Raw genomic sequence first — 13,081 nt, 5'->3', positions numbered from 1 at the left:
CTTTCAGTATTTATTTATTGAGAACCTACAGTCTTGCCATGGGCTCCTCTAAGTCTCAGGCACATAGCAGTCAATAAAGCACTCATGGAATGTCCAGTCTAGAACCCACTTCCTCAGCCCACGGGCCCAAGGGGAGGATTACAGTGGGGATGTTCTGGGGGGTGCAAGGGTGGCCTGTGATAATCCCATAGATGTGGTAGAGGCCACGCTGAAAAAAATGCCAGGTCTTCTCTGGAACTGCGCATTTTGGGCTGAAGTTCAAATTCAGTCACACAGCCCCTGGTTGAGAAGGTGGTGTTTACATGCCCCTTGGTTTTTCCAGAGGGGAGTTGACAAGAGACTGGGTTGCCCTCACCTCTTGCTTCCACCTGAGGCTGAGAAATCCTCCTCCTTCCCCTCTTCCATCTGGCACTTCTGGGACCTCATCTTGTCTCTGTGACTACAAGAGCAGAGTATCAGGCAGACTTGGGAAATTATTTTCTTGGAGAAACTTAAACTGCAATAGTTTGTACAAAGGGCTCTTTATACCTCACCACACTGAGTTTAATTTAGAGGAAGCTTGCAGACTCCAGATAAAGCATTTTATTCTTTATATATTTATTATCTTTCCAAGGTCTATTTTAGTGAACATAGAAAACAAGACTTTAGCCTGAATGGAGAGCCAAAAAAAATTTTTTTTAACATATAAAAGACCCAGCCCACAGTCTTGATTGTTTTTTCCTTTTTTCTTAAGTTTCTTTGCTCAGTTGGGTTCTGGGCCCTTTCTGCCTTGTCTAGTTTACACTTTGGAGGAGATAGACGACCCCTGAGGCTGGTCTCCTGTAAAGTGGGAAAAGCTCCACTCCTCATATTCCTCCCACACGCACAGCAGGTTTTGCTTGGCTGAGCGTCTGTCTCTCTCCTTGAATGCCTGCTTGTCCTGGGGAGACAGGCACTCTTACTGTTCTTGGAGGGGGAAAGGGTTGAGTTACAGCCTTTCTCTCGAAGAGTCGTTACTGCTCTGAAGCCCCCAGCAGTCTGCTCAAGCCCAAGGGCAGTGTCGGATCTCAAGGCTTTCCACACCACTTGCCGTCCCAGGGCCCCTGCCTTTTCTGCGGGCGGTGGAGCGGGGCCAGCACTAAAGAATAACAGTCCTGGATTCAGTCCTGGCTTCTCCATGTATTAGCATCACTGGACAAGCCCCTTCGGTTTTCAAGTCTTACATTGTTCTTCTATAGCAAAAGGATATTACTTCCTCTGAGAACTACTGTGAAGGCCAAGTGTGACAATAGACGTGAAAGGCATGTAAATTGCACACACTGTATAAGCAGTTTGAGTTTATTCCAGTTTGCTCTGATTCAGGGTTTTAGATGATCTACATGTCTCAGTGTTCCTTATGCCATTGTGGCTCTGACAACCCATTGGCAGGGATTTGGGTCAGTTGATGGATATGGAAAGGGGGGGTTCTGTAAGGAGTGTGATGAGCAAATGAAAGCAGATTTTATAGAGGGAGGGCTACAGGCAGATGATGGGCTTGTTTTGGGAGAGACTCAGAGTCTCATTCGGTGTTGGCTTGGGGCTTGAAGCACAGAGCAGAGAGAAAGCTCTTCTCTGAGCCTCTGCACAGAACTCAGTGTGGCTACAGCGTGGCGAGGGCTGCCAGGAAGACAGGGCAGCCCTGCCTCAGGCATCATGCTGTCACAGGGCATTGTTGTTGTTCAGTCGCTAAGTTATGTCCGACTCTTTGTGACCCAATGGACTGTAGCTTGCTTGGCTTCCCTGTCCTTCACTATCTCTTGGAGTTTGCTCAAATTCATGTCTGTTGAGTTGGTGATACTATCTAACCATCTCGTCTTCTGTTGCCCCCTTCTCCTCCAGCCCTCAATCTTTTCCAGCATCAGGGTCTTTTCTAGTGAGTCAGCTCTTCACATCCGGTGGCCAGTCCTTTGCATCAGTCCTACTAATAAATATTCAGGGTAGATTTCTTTTAGGATTGGCTGGTTTGATCTCCTTGCAGTCCAAGGTATTCTTAAGAGACTTCTCCAACAACACAGTTCGAAAGCATCAGTTCCTTGGTGCTCAGCCTTCTTTATGGACCAACTCTCACATCCATACATGACTACTGGAAAAGCAAGGGCTTTGACTATATGGACCTTTGTCAGCAAAATGATGTTTCTCCTTTTTCATACACTGTCTAGGTTTGTCATAGCTTTGTCGGAGGTTATTGGCACTAGCGAATGCATCAGACTAGAGTCGCTGTCTTCCCAGGGCCTTCCAGAAGTGAATATGCTCAGGCTTTGGGAGAAAGATGTGAGAGATACAGTGAGCACTCAGGAGACTTGCCCTGGGTTCTATCAGATGTAACTGGTCTGATACGGAGACTGACAGGAGTCCGGAGGGCTTGTGCCATTCAGGTGGGAACAGAAGCTGGTGAAATTGAGTTACCACAAGCTAGTGAAGCCCGAGGAACTGGAAGGACACAAACATAGGGGATTTAGGCCCCTCTGAGACATTAGGTTAGAGGCAGAAAGGAACCAACTTTAGAGTCAGATAAACTAGGGCTCAAATCTGTACAACTTAGGGCAACTCATATTGCCTCTTTAATACCCAGTTTTTTTTTTTTTTTTAAGGGGAAATATGACTACTCACTCTGTAGAGTAATTGGGAAAATTAGAGATAATATATATGGTTGGCATAGCAGAATACCCACCATGTGATGTATAGTCAATATATTATAGCTCTTTATATTATCTATTATCTTTCTATTATCTATTATTAGCTTTCTGTTATCAGGTTTCCCTGATAGCTCAGCTGGTAAAGAATCTGCTGGCAACGCAGGATACCTGGGTTCCATCCCTGGGTTGAGAAGATCCCCTGGAGAAGGGAAAGGCTACCCACTCCAGTATTCTGGCCTGGAGAATTCCATGGATAGCCTGTGGGGTCGCAAAGAGTCAGACACGATGGAGCGACTTTCATTTCACTTCTGTTAACAGCATCCTTCAGTCCAGGACATGTGTTCCAATACTGGCACTGCAGGGATTGGAACAAATGCTGTCACGAGCTGTTCACAGGGCCACCCTGTCCCATTCCTTATGACCTGAGGCTGCTGGAGAGCTCTTAGAGATGCTCTGGTGTTTAGGTGCAAGGGCAAGAGTGTATCTGTAGTTGGACAGGTTGAAAAGTGTACCTGTCATTCAAACCCACCATCCTGTCCCCTGGAAAACCATGTGTATCGGTTTTCTATTGCTGCTGTAAGAAACTGCCATACACTTAGGGGCTTAAAGCGGCACAGATTTATCACTTCATAGTTTTGGAGGTCAGAAATCCAAAATGGGTCAGCAGGACTACATTTCTTTGGGGGCTTTAAAGGAAGAATCTGTTTCCTTGCTTTTTTCCAACTTCTAGAGGCCATCTGCAACCCATGGCTTGTGGCCTCTTCCTCCATTTTCAAAGCCACCAGTGTGGCATCTTCTGACCTCTTTTCTTCTGACTTTTCTTCCATCATCACAGCTTCTTCTTCTGACTTGAGCTCTTCTGCCTCCTTCTGCCTTATAAATACCCCTGTGATTTCTTTGGGCCCATGTAGATAAAAGGATGGATAATCATTCAGGATAATCTTCCCAGCTCTATGCTGCTTCTGCTGCTGCTAAGTCACTTTAGTTGTGCCCGTCTCTTAGCGACCCCATGGACTGCAGCCTACCGGGCTCCTCCATCCATGGGATTTTCCAGGCAAAAGTACTGGACTAGGGTGCCATTGCCTTCTATGCTTCCCAGCTCTATATCCTTAACTTAATCACAACTTCCAAGTCCCCTTTACCTTGTAAGGTAACACACTCACAGGTTTTGGGGATTAGGATGTACACCTCTTTTAGGGGTGCCGGGGTCCAGCCCCGGCTGATCCAGGGTATTCGAAGGGGAGACGGCGTTGGTGACTATTTAAATATTCATCAAAGATATAAAGAGTAATAGAATGAGGATAGCTCAGTAGGAAAATTCAGTGGAGAAAAGAGGCTGAGTAGCTTGGTTTACGCGGGAGACCAATAAAACTTCAAGACAAGAAGCTTGCACCACTTACGTAGGCCACAGGCGTCCTTCCATTCTCCTGAAGGAGAGGAGACACTGAGGCCTCCCCGGTCGGATCTTGGAAGCCCAGGCATAATTAGTAAGCATGGCGGGTTCCGCGCTCCAGATGGAGACTCAGCCAGAGTTTGAGAGAGAGAGAGACATGGGGAGACCAGTATTTCAAGGAACTGATCCCAATTCTTTATTTTCCAGAGTCTGTTTTTATACACTGAGATGTAATACAAAAGTCACGCGGGGACAGCAGTCCTGACTTTTATTAAAGTCAGGTGCTTCATACAAATGTATACAGAGGTCTTAGGGGTGTTACATCATCTTCTGGCCAGGGGGCCCTGCTGACAATTTATGACCCTCTCCTTGTGACAGTGGTCAGTCAACCAGAACACTTTTTTCTCCAAGGGTGATTATTCTTAAAACAGACGCCACCCAAATAAAGTTACATTCCTATAGGGTGAGGGTGTAGTGGGTTTTAGTTAAGGAAAGAATTTACTTAGCCTAAGGTCTAATGTGATTTATATCAAAGGTTAATACTTATTTCTTCTATATATTCATTAATGTGTGTAAGGGCAGGGGATGTGGAGTCTTAGCAACAAACATGGGCTCAACAAATGAAAAACCCTTCACCAATACAATTTCTAATCAGCCCACTATACTTATACTAATGGTTTTCTAACTTTTCTAAGGAACCTAGTTTTAGAAGGTTTAAAGCATCTCGTGCCTCTCACGGTTGGGAGGCTGTGAGCAATCACGTGTGGCTGGACAAGCCTGTCAGGCAGGCTAGAGAACCTTCAGAGGAGTTTGTAGGTTGAAACACTCCTATCACACCCAGGAACTATTATTAACTGGAGCTCTAAGTTAACTCCTTCTCCGAAAGAGGCGATGGGGGACAGCCCCCCGTAAAGTCAGAGGTGTAGGGGAGAACACAAAGTAGTAAAGTAGGCAGGCTCTGGTTATGGGGGTAGATGCTTGAGAATTTCCAGGGGGACTCCTGAGGCTCGATCCCGCCTTTGCGTATGTCGAGCCTCCTTCCTCATGACCTTTGCCATGGGCGGAGTGCTTCATGCTGGCCCCCAACATAGGAGGACATTATTCTGTTTACCACACATACCTCCAGTGTGGGACTTGAAAGCAACTCTACTCTGGGGTCCTGTTTTGGATCTGGAGAGGTACTGCTTCCGCCCTAACACTTCCTCTGCAACCGTTATGGTATTTTGTGTGTGTCTTTCTTTCACCAAAGCAACTTTACAGACTGCTTGTATCTTGTTAATCAACCTCTTATCTTTTCCCTCTTGTCTAGCATAGTGCTTTGTTCAGAGTGGGCACTCAGTGCATATCTGCTAAATAGATAGACCATTAGGTTTATGTTTGAGTAATCCTTGTGTGTGTTAGTTGCTCGACTAACATAGACTAACATGGACTAACATGCCGACTCTGCGACACCATGGACTGTAACCCTCCAGGCTCCTCTGTCCATGGAATTCTCCAGGCAAGAATACTGGGGTGAGTTGCCATTCCCTTCCCCAGGGGATCTTCCCAACCCAGGGATTGAACCCGAGTGTCCTGCATGGCAGGCAGATTCTTTCCCTTCTGAGCCACCAGGGAGTAATCCTGGGATATTACTAGTTATGAGAGGCAACCCTGCAAAAGGCAGAGGATACTAAGTGTGGATAGTTTAGACAAAACCAGGACTCACTGTGAGTTTGTTCTGCCTGGAGATCTTGGAATTACTTGGAATTTTCCAAAGAATCCTCTGGATTAGTCACCCTCCAGGTGCAGGTGCAGACAAGCTGCCCTCTCTCTCTCTCTCAAAAGGCAACTTGGGATGTAGAGGAGATGCTCCCACCAGGGGAGGGCCAGTCCTATCTGAGTTAGGATGTTGAGGATAACTTAAATGTTTCTTTAAACCACATGGGGGAAAACTTTTGGAGTAGTTTTTAAAATATACATTGTAAAGTTACAGTAAAATGAGCATGAGGAATATAAAGCCTGGAGGTAGCCAGTTTCTGGTGTGGAAAGAGCGACAATAAGAGAAACAAAGGAGAAGAGGCAGTGAGTAGTCAGGAGCCCTAAGGAGAGAGCAGAGGGAACCTCTGCATTGGTCTCCTATAGACATTTTGACAAAGTACCAAAAATTGGGTCGCTTAAAACAACGAAAACTTAATGTCTCACAGTTCTGGAGGCTGGAAGTCTGAACTCAAGTTGTGGCAGGGACTTGTTCTCTCTGATGGCTCCAAGGCAGATGGATTTGTTCTCTCTGATGGCTTCCTGGCCTTTTCTAGCTTCTGGTGTTTTCTGAGAATGCGTGGTGTTCCTTGGCTTATAGATGCATTACTCCATTTACATGGCTGTCTCTTGCTGCATTTCTTCACATCATCCTCCCTCTAGCTATCCTGTCTCTGTCCAAATTTCACCTTTCTAGAAGAACATCAGCCACATTGGATTACGATCCCCTGCCCCCCGCAATGATCTCACTTTAACTTCATTGCCTCTGTAAAGATCCTATTTCCAAATAAGATTGCATTCTAAGGTACTGGGAGTTAGGACGTCAATGTATCTTTTTTGGGGGAGACAAAATTTAACTCATAACCTATTCGATCGAAGATGGCAGTTCAAAGGTTAGACTGGGAAGCAGAATTGTCAAATGCAGAAGAATTAACAAGCAACCATGAAGGAAGAATGGACTGTCAGGATGATTTTAAAGGAAAGAATGGGCTAGAGTGAAGAACCCGAGGGAATATATTGGATTGGCCAAAAAGTTCATTCAGGTTTTTCATAGCATTGTACAGAAAAACCTGAACAAATTTTCTGGCCAACCCAATAGTATTTCTTAGGTCATGTCTAGCTTTTATTGATTTGGCATGATCTGAGTTGGAACTCTGAACATTTAAGTAGTCACAAAAGCATACTTACTGACACTGTGTCAGGAAACTGTGGGAAGTCTACATGGGCTGGAGGTACCTCTTAGGAGGCAGAGGGAGATGTTTTAGGGTTAGATCACGTGGGACCTCAAATGGCTATTGAGGAATCTATAGTTCAGTAGTGAGTGGGTCCAGGGAGGGTTCTGTGCAATCCAATGACACAATCAAAGCTGAGTTCAAAAAGGTAATCAAAAAGTGGTGGCGGTTAGATTAGAGTAGGGAGAAATGAGATGTGAATCTTCCAAATGAAAGTCTAGAGCAAGAGGTTAGGTGAGAGATGTAGAGGGCTTGCACTTCGGTGATGATGGTGGGTTGGTTTAGAAGGGGACCATGTAAAGGTATCATTTTCCCCTAGGGCTAGGCTTGCGGCTAAGGGGAAGGAAGCTGAGTCTTACTTTGTGAGCATCACTGGAGGGGCTTGTTAGGGCACCCAGCACCATTAGATATTTGAGGTTGTTCAGCTAAGATAATCATGTTTTGTTTTTTGTCTAGTTTTTTCAGAGAGAATTTGGTAAGCTGCTGGATGGATTTTGAGGCAGTTAAAAGAGATCTACCCAAGGAATGAGGAAAACTGGGGAGAAGGAATGAATTATCTGCATATTTGAAGTAAGTCAAGAAGCTAGATAATGTTCCTTGATAGGTTTCCCTGTACATGATTCTGTCACACCAAATTAAAAGATTTCACAGTCCTTAGACTGTGAAAGGCTCTCTTAAGAGCCTTCCTGTGGAATGTAAAGATTTCAGACCATAGATCCAAAACAATCAAAATCTCCAGAAACACTCATTCCTATTGTGATACCATGCTATTTATTTTTCACAGAAGACTAGATGGAAAAAAAAATCATTGTACTGAATTTTTGCTTTATTTTCTTTGGAACCTATGCAGGGTACAATGGATGAAGTGATAATTGCTAGTCCCCATCTCTGGTCAAAATAAGCAAAACTCTGAATTAGACTTTGGAGTTCTCCAAGATACATTCCTAAAGGACTTTTCGTTCTGTGGCTTGAATTCTATTGTCTTTTCTGTGACTGGCTGAATACTCTTTTTGCTGTATTTTCAGAGAAGGTGAGCTTAATTCACAGGAACTTGAACACAGTGCAAAAGGCAACATTTGTGTTGCTAATATCCATTCTTAGAGCCTGGGAAATCCCTCTGTGTTTATGACTTCCCTAGCTCTGCCAGAGAAAACAGCAGCAGGGCATAAGCTGAGAACACAGGGCTTGCAAGCATCTAATTTAGGCTTAGATGCTTTTGATGTAATGGGTTACCTCTGAAGCCTCCTTGTCTTTTGTTATTAGCCACCAGGAGAGAGAGGCAGGAAATAGTATGTTTCCATTGAAGAAAGCAGGATGTGGTGAGTTGCTGGCTTCTGATGTCAGGCACAGGATGATGCAATAAGTGTGCCTTTGGCGGCTTGCTGTCAAATTAAACTGTGGAGCCTTAGATGTGCCCACCATGTGAATTGATGTGCTGTGCTCGGGACACTGTCTATACAGTGCGAGGAGCATGGGGCAGCTGAGGGGCGTGAGATGCACACAGAGAGGACCAATCTTCATTGGATTTTTTCCTATTTAGAAAGCATGGTTCTTCTGGGTTACTGCTGGTATCCACTGTCTTTCTCCACATCTGTCATTGATCAAGGATCCAGTGGAGAGAAAAGAAAATGACTCCAGCGGTGTATCATGAGCAGTGGTCAAGGCCCAAGACCAGGAGCCGTGAATATGGTTCTAGCAACAGCTCCGGGTGTCCTGGAAGTGTTCACGCCGTGGCTTCTGCTCTGCTCACAGGCTCCCAGGGGCTCTCACATGGCACTATCTTCCATTTTTGATCTCTTTTCTCCTACGTGGAATTGGATCAAAAATGGAATTGGTCTCTGGAATTTCTCACAAGGCCCAGAAAGAAAAGACAACTCGTATTTGGTGAGAGCCTACTATTTAGCAAGAATCCTTCCAGATGCTTCTGTTACCTCCTTTAATCCTGAGCAATCCCTCTCAAGTATCATTATATGATTTTAAAAATGATAGAACTGAGGCTTGGAGAGGTTCACATTCATAAAAGATTCAAGCAGCAGAGCCTAGATTAGATTCCGGGTTTGGCTTTGCTCCGTGGCACTGAACTGCCCCGTCACTGTGAATTTTGGGCTAGAAGGCAGAAACTCCAGTTACCAGTGTCTTTTACCACCAGACTGTGGAGCTTTGCATAAGTCTTCCCACCTCTTCCTGCTTGGTTTCCTTGGTTAAATATTAGGACAATAATTCTGACCCCCCTCAGGAAGACCTGCCGAGGGCTAGAGTTTGTTGCAAATAAAAGCTTTAGAAAATATTAAATTAACATTTACTGTAAGTCCACAAACATTAGACAGTATTAATGGAGTGCTTTTCTCTTCATTGCTCCGTCCCAGGCACTATGCAAACTGAGTGAGCCAGGCATGATCTCAGCCCTCCAGGCACATGTGAGAGCTGCTTACATTAGATTTGTTTTAAGGAATAAACAGGAAAAAGAAACATATCGGTAACTGTACCAATACAATAGATACAGAACATAAACAAACTGGTTAGAAACAAAATGTTTTTGGACTAAAATTATCTTGCAAAATCCTGAAAGAGAAAGGGAATGCTTTGGTTAGAATATGTCCCAGTGGAAAAAGCCACTCCTTTTCTGGTAGGTGGTACATTTTCTTGGCCATCATAGGAAAGTATGGAAGGCAGCTATGCTCACTGTGATCCCACCAATGTTGCTAGTGGGAAGGTTTGAAAAAAGTTAACTGGTGGATGAGGAGCAGATGGACAAGCATCCTAGATAGAAGAGAAGCACTGAGAAGACAAGTTTAGAGACAAGAATGGGACGTGTTGGAGGGAAAGAAGGGAGGAGACAATTAGGACTTCTGAGTGATCCCAGAGAAGTACTGTAGTCTGGGGTTGCCGTGCGTGCTTTGAGATGTGTGTTTTTTAAATTGAGGTATTGTTGATTTACAATATTGTGTTAGTTTCAGGTGTACAGCAAAATGATTCATATATATATATATATATATATACATATATATATTTTTTTGTTATAGGTTACTAGATGATATTTAGTTCCTTGTGCTATATAGCATATCTTTATTGCTTATCTATTTTATATATCGTGTTTGTATCTGTTAATCCCATGCCCCTAATTTACCCCTCCCCTACACGTTTTCCCTTTGGTAACTGTAAATTTGTTTTCTATGCCTGTGAGTCTGTTTCTATTTTGTATACATAATCTTTTATATTATTTTTAGATTTCACATATACGTGATATCATATAATATTTATCTCTTTGTCTGACTTACTTCGCTGAGTGAAATATTCTCTAGATCCTTTCATGTTGCTGCAAATGGAATTATTTTGTTCTTTTTATGGCTGAGTAGTATTCCATTGTGTATATATATATTCCACATCTTTATCGATTCATCTGTTGGTGGACAATTAGTTTGCTTCTATGTCTTAGCTATTGTAAATGTGCTGCTGTGAACATTTGGGATGCATGTAGCTTTTCAAATTAGAGTTTTCTCTGGATATATGCCCAAGAGTGGAATTGCAGGATCATATGGAAATGCTAGTTTTAGTTTTGCTTGCTTTCCATAGTGGCTGCCCCAATTTACATTCCTACTAACAGTGTAGGAGACCTTCTTTTCTCCATACCATCTCTAGCTTTTACTATTTGTCCCCTCATAACTCAGTTGGCATATTCAAAAGCAGAGACATTACTTTGCCAACAAAGGTTCATCTAGTCAAGGCTATGGTTTTTCCTGTGGTCATGTATAGATGTGAGAGTTGGACTGTGAAGAAGGCTGAGCGCCGAAGAATCAATGCTTTTGAACTGTGGTGTTGGAGAAGACCCTTGAGAGTCCCTTGGACTGCAAAGAGATCCAACCAGTCCATTCTGAAGGAGATCAGCCCTGGGATTTCTTTGGAAGGATTGATGCCAACGCTGAGACTCCAGTACTTGGCCACCTGATGTGAAGAGTTGACTCATTGGAAAAGACTCTCATGCTGGGAGGGGTTGGGGGCAGGAGGAGAAGAGGACGACAGAGGATGAGATGGCTGGATGGCATCACTGACTCGATGGACGTGAGTCTCAGTGAACTCTGGGAGTTGGTGATGGACAGGGAGGCCTGGCGTGCTGCGATTCATGAGGTCACAAAGAGTTGGACACGACTGAGCGACTGAACTGAACTGAACTGAACTCAGTTGATAAAGAATCTCTCTGCAATGCAGGAGACCCAGGTTCGATCCCTGGGTTGGGAAGATCCCCTGGAGAAGGAAATGGCAATCCAGTCTAGTATTCTTGCCTGGAGAATCCCATGGACAGAGGAGCCTGGCAGGCTACAGTCCATGGGGTCAAAAGAGTCGGACTTGACTGAGTGACTAAAGAGAGAGAGAGAGAGAGGGAGAGAGAGAGAGAACTTTTTTAATGATAGTCATGAGATATGTGGTTTGTGTCCTGCTTCTGATCTGTAGGTGATAAGAAAAGAGAAGCAGAGCTGAAGGCTCTGAGGTGGCAGGTGCACTCAAATCCAATAAAATGTGAGAGGCCTGCCCGGCCCTAGCTGGCAGAGGTGACAGTGATGGTTGTAAGGGCCAGTGTTAAAATTGCATCATGATGTGTTACACAATCCTCTCCCAAATCTGTGTGTCAAAATTGCACTCAGCTTTGAATGCCACCTCCTCCATGAAGCCTTTATTGATTTCACTAAACTGGTTATCTTGTCTCATTTCTCAGGACACCCAGTGCTGCTTTTGCCTTTTCTTCAGGGGCTTCACACATTCAGCTGGACTTTCCAGTTATTTTTGTACATGCCATGTCCATCTAATTAGTAATCTCTTTCAAGGCAATGGAGCACTTTATTCATTTGGGGGGCTCCCATTCCACCCAGGGAAGAGGTTAGCTAAAATATGTTTGTGGAACCAAATGGAAGCAGTAGTGATTTGAATAATAAGGATGTGGCAGCACTGGGAATAGCAGGCATCGAGCTAGTAGCTCTGGCCCGAGAAGGGGCATGTGTGGGTTCAAGCCATGACTTTGAACATCTGAGGCTATTTTTTTGGTCTTCCATTGCATGCCTCTCATAAATCTTCTCAGCCTAGTGGGATAATATCACTCACTCTCCTGCTATATCCATGGGGGAAATGAGGAGGAAAGGAGAGAAAAATATCATTTATTAGGTACCTGCTATGAGCCAGAAGCTTCTTAATTATTTGGATTTTCTTGATTATAAAATGACATTGATTTTAGAACAATATTTTTTGGGAAAATTAAAAACAACTATATTCCATCAGTAATTCAACTGTAAGATACATTTTGATCTTGGTAAAGGAATTCTGGGATGTAATGTGAAGCTCAGAGACCCCATCTTCTGCTTCACTGGAGCCCACCTAGAGGTAGACCCAAAGCCTTCTTCAAATCCCCCTGGAATCCATGTGAGTCAATGGTGTAGATGTTACTGAGGATTTCATAGGGGAGGTAGGAAGAGAGGTGTATACCGCACACTTGCAGTAACAGCTTATTAATGCTCTTACGAATGAAATTTCTCAAGCACTTCACCACAAGGAGGTTCTTTGAGTTCTCTTTCTCCCAACTGCATCCATCCAAGCAGGTTTCTCTCTCTCTCTCAGTTCTCCTCTCAGCCCCCACGAAGTAAACTCCTCTTCTTTTTTTGTGCAAAGTAGTTCAGCTCAGTCTTGTCTATTTCAACAGTCTTTTCTTTCCAACATTCATCCTCTTTTGAAGCCAGTTTAGCAAATCCTTTTTATGACTTGATTGTGCCCTTTGGGATCTCACTCTGCTGCTGCTAAGTTGCGTCAGTCGTGTCTGCCTCTGTGCGACCCCATAGACGGCAGCCCACCAGGCTCCCCCATCCCTGGGATTCTCCAGGCAAGAGTGGAGTGGGTTGCCATTTCCTTCTCCAGGGAATCTTCCCAACCCTGGGATCAAACCCATGTCTCCTGCTTGGCAGGAGAATTCTTTATCACTGAACCACCTAGGAAGCCCCTCCAGCTAAATATATCATCGAATTCATTCATGTTGTATCTGTGCTACAACGTATTATTATTCACATATTATTCCGATTTTTCAGACA

General features: G+C 44.1%; 1 long non-coding RNA gene across 1 annotated transcript in view; it reads left to right on the top strand.

Moving 5' to 3' along the window:
- Positions 1-9,520, top strand: part of LOC139178054 (uncharacterized) — a 56,882-nt gene extending 47,362 nt beyond the window's left edge. The window contains exon 3 of the long non-coding RNA XR_011562485.1: positions 7,470-9,520. This is a non-coding gene — a long non-coding RNA (uncharacterized lncRNA). The remainder of the gene's footprint in view (positions 1-7,469) is intronic.
- Positions 9,521-13,081: the final 3,561 nt, after the last annotated feature.

Source organism: Bos indicus, chromosome 20 (genome assembly GCF_029378745.1).
Source record: "Bos indicus isolate NIAB-ARS_2022 breed Sahiwal x Tharparkar chromosome 20, NIAB-ARS_B.indTharparkar_mat_pri_1.0, whole genome shotgun sequence".
NCBI lineage: Eukaryota > Metazoa > Chordata > Mammalia > Artiodactyla > Bovidae > Bos > Bos indicus.
Note: the sequence above shows the minus strand (reverse complement) of the source record. Positions and strands in the feature narration are given on the sequence as shown.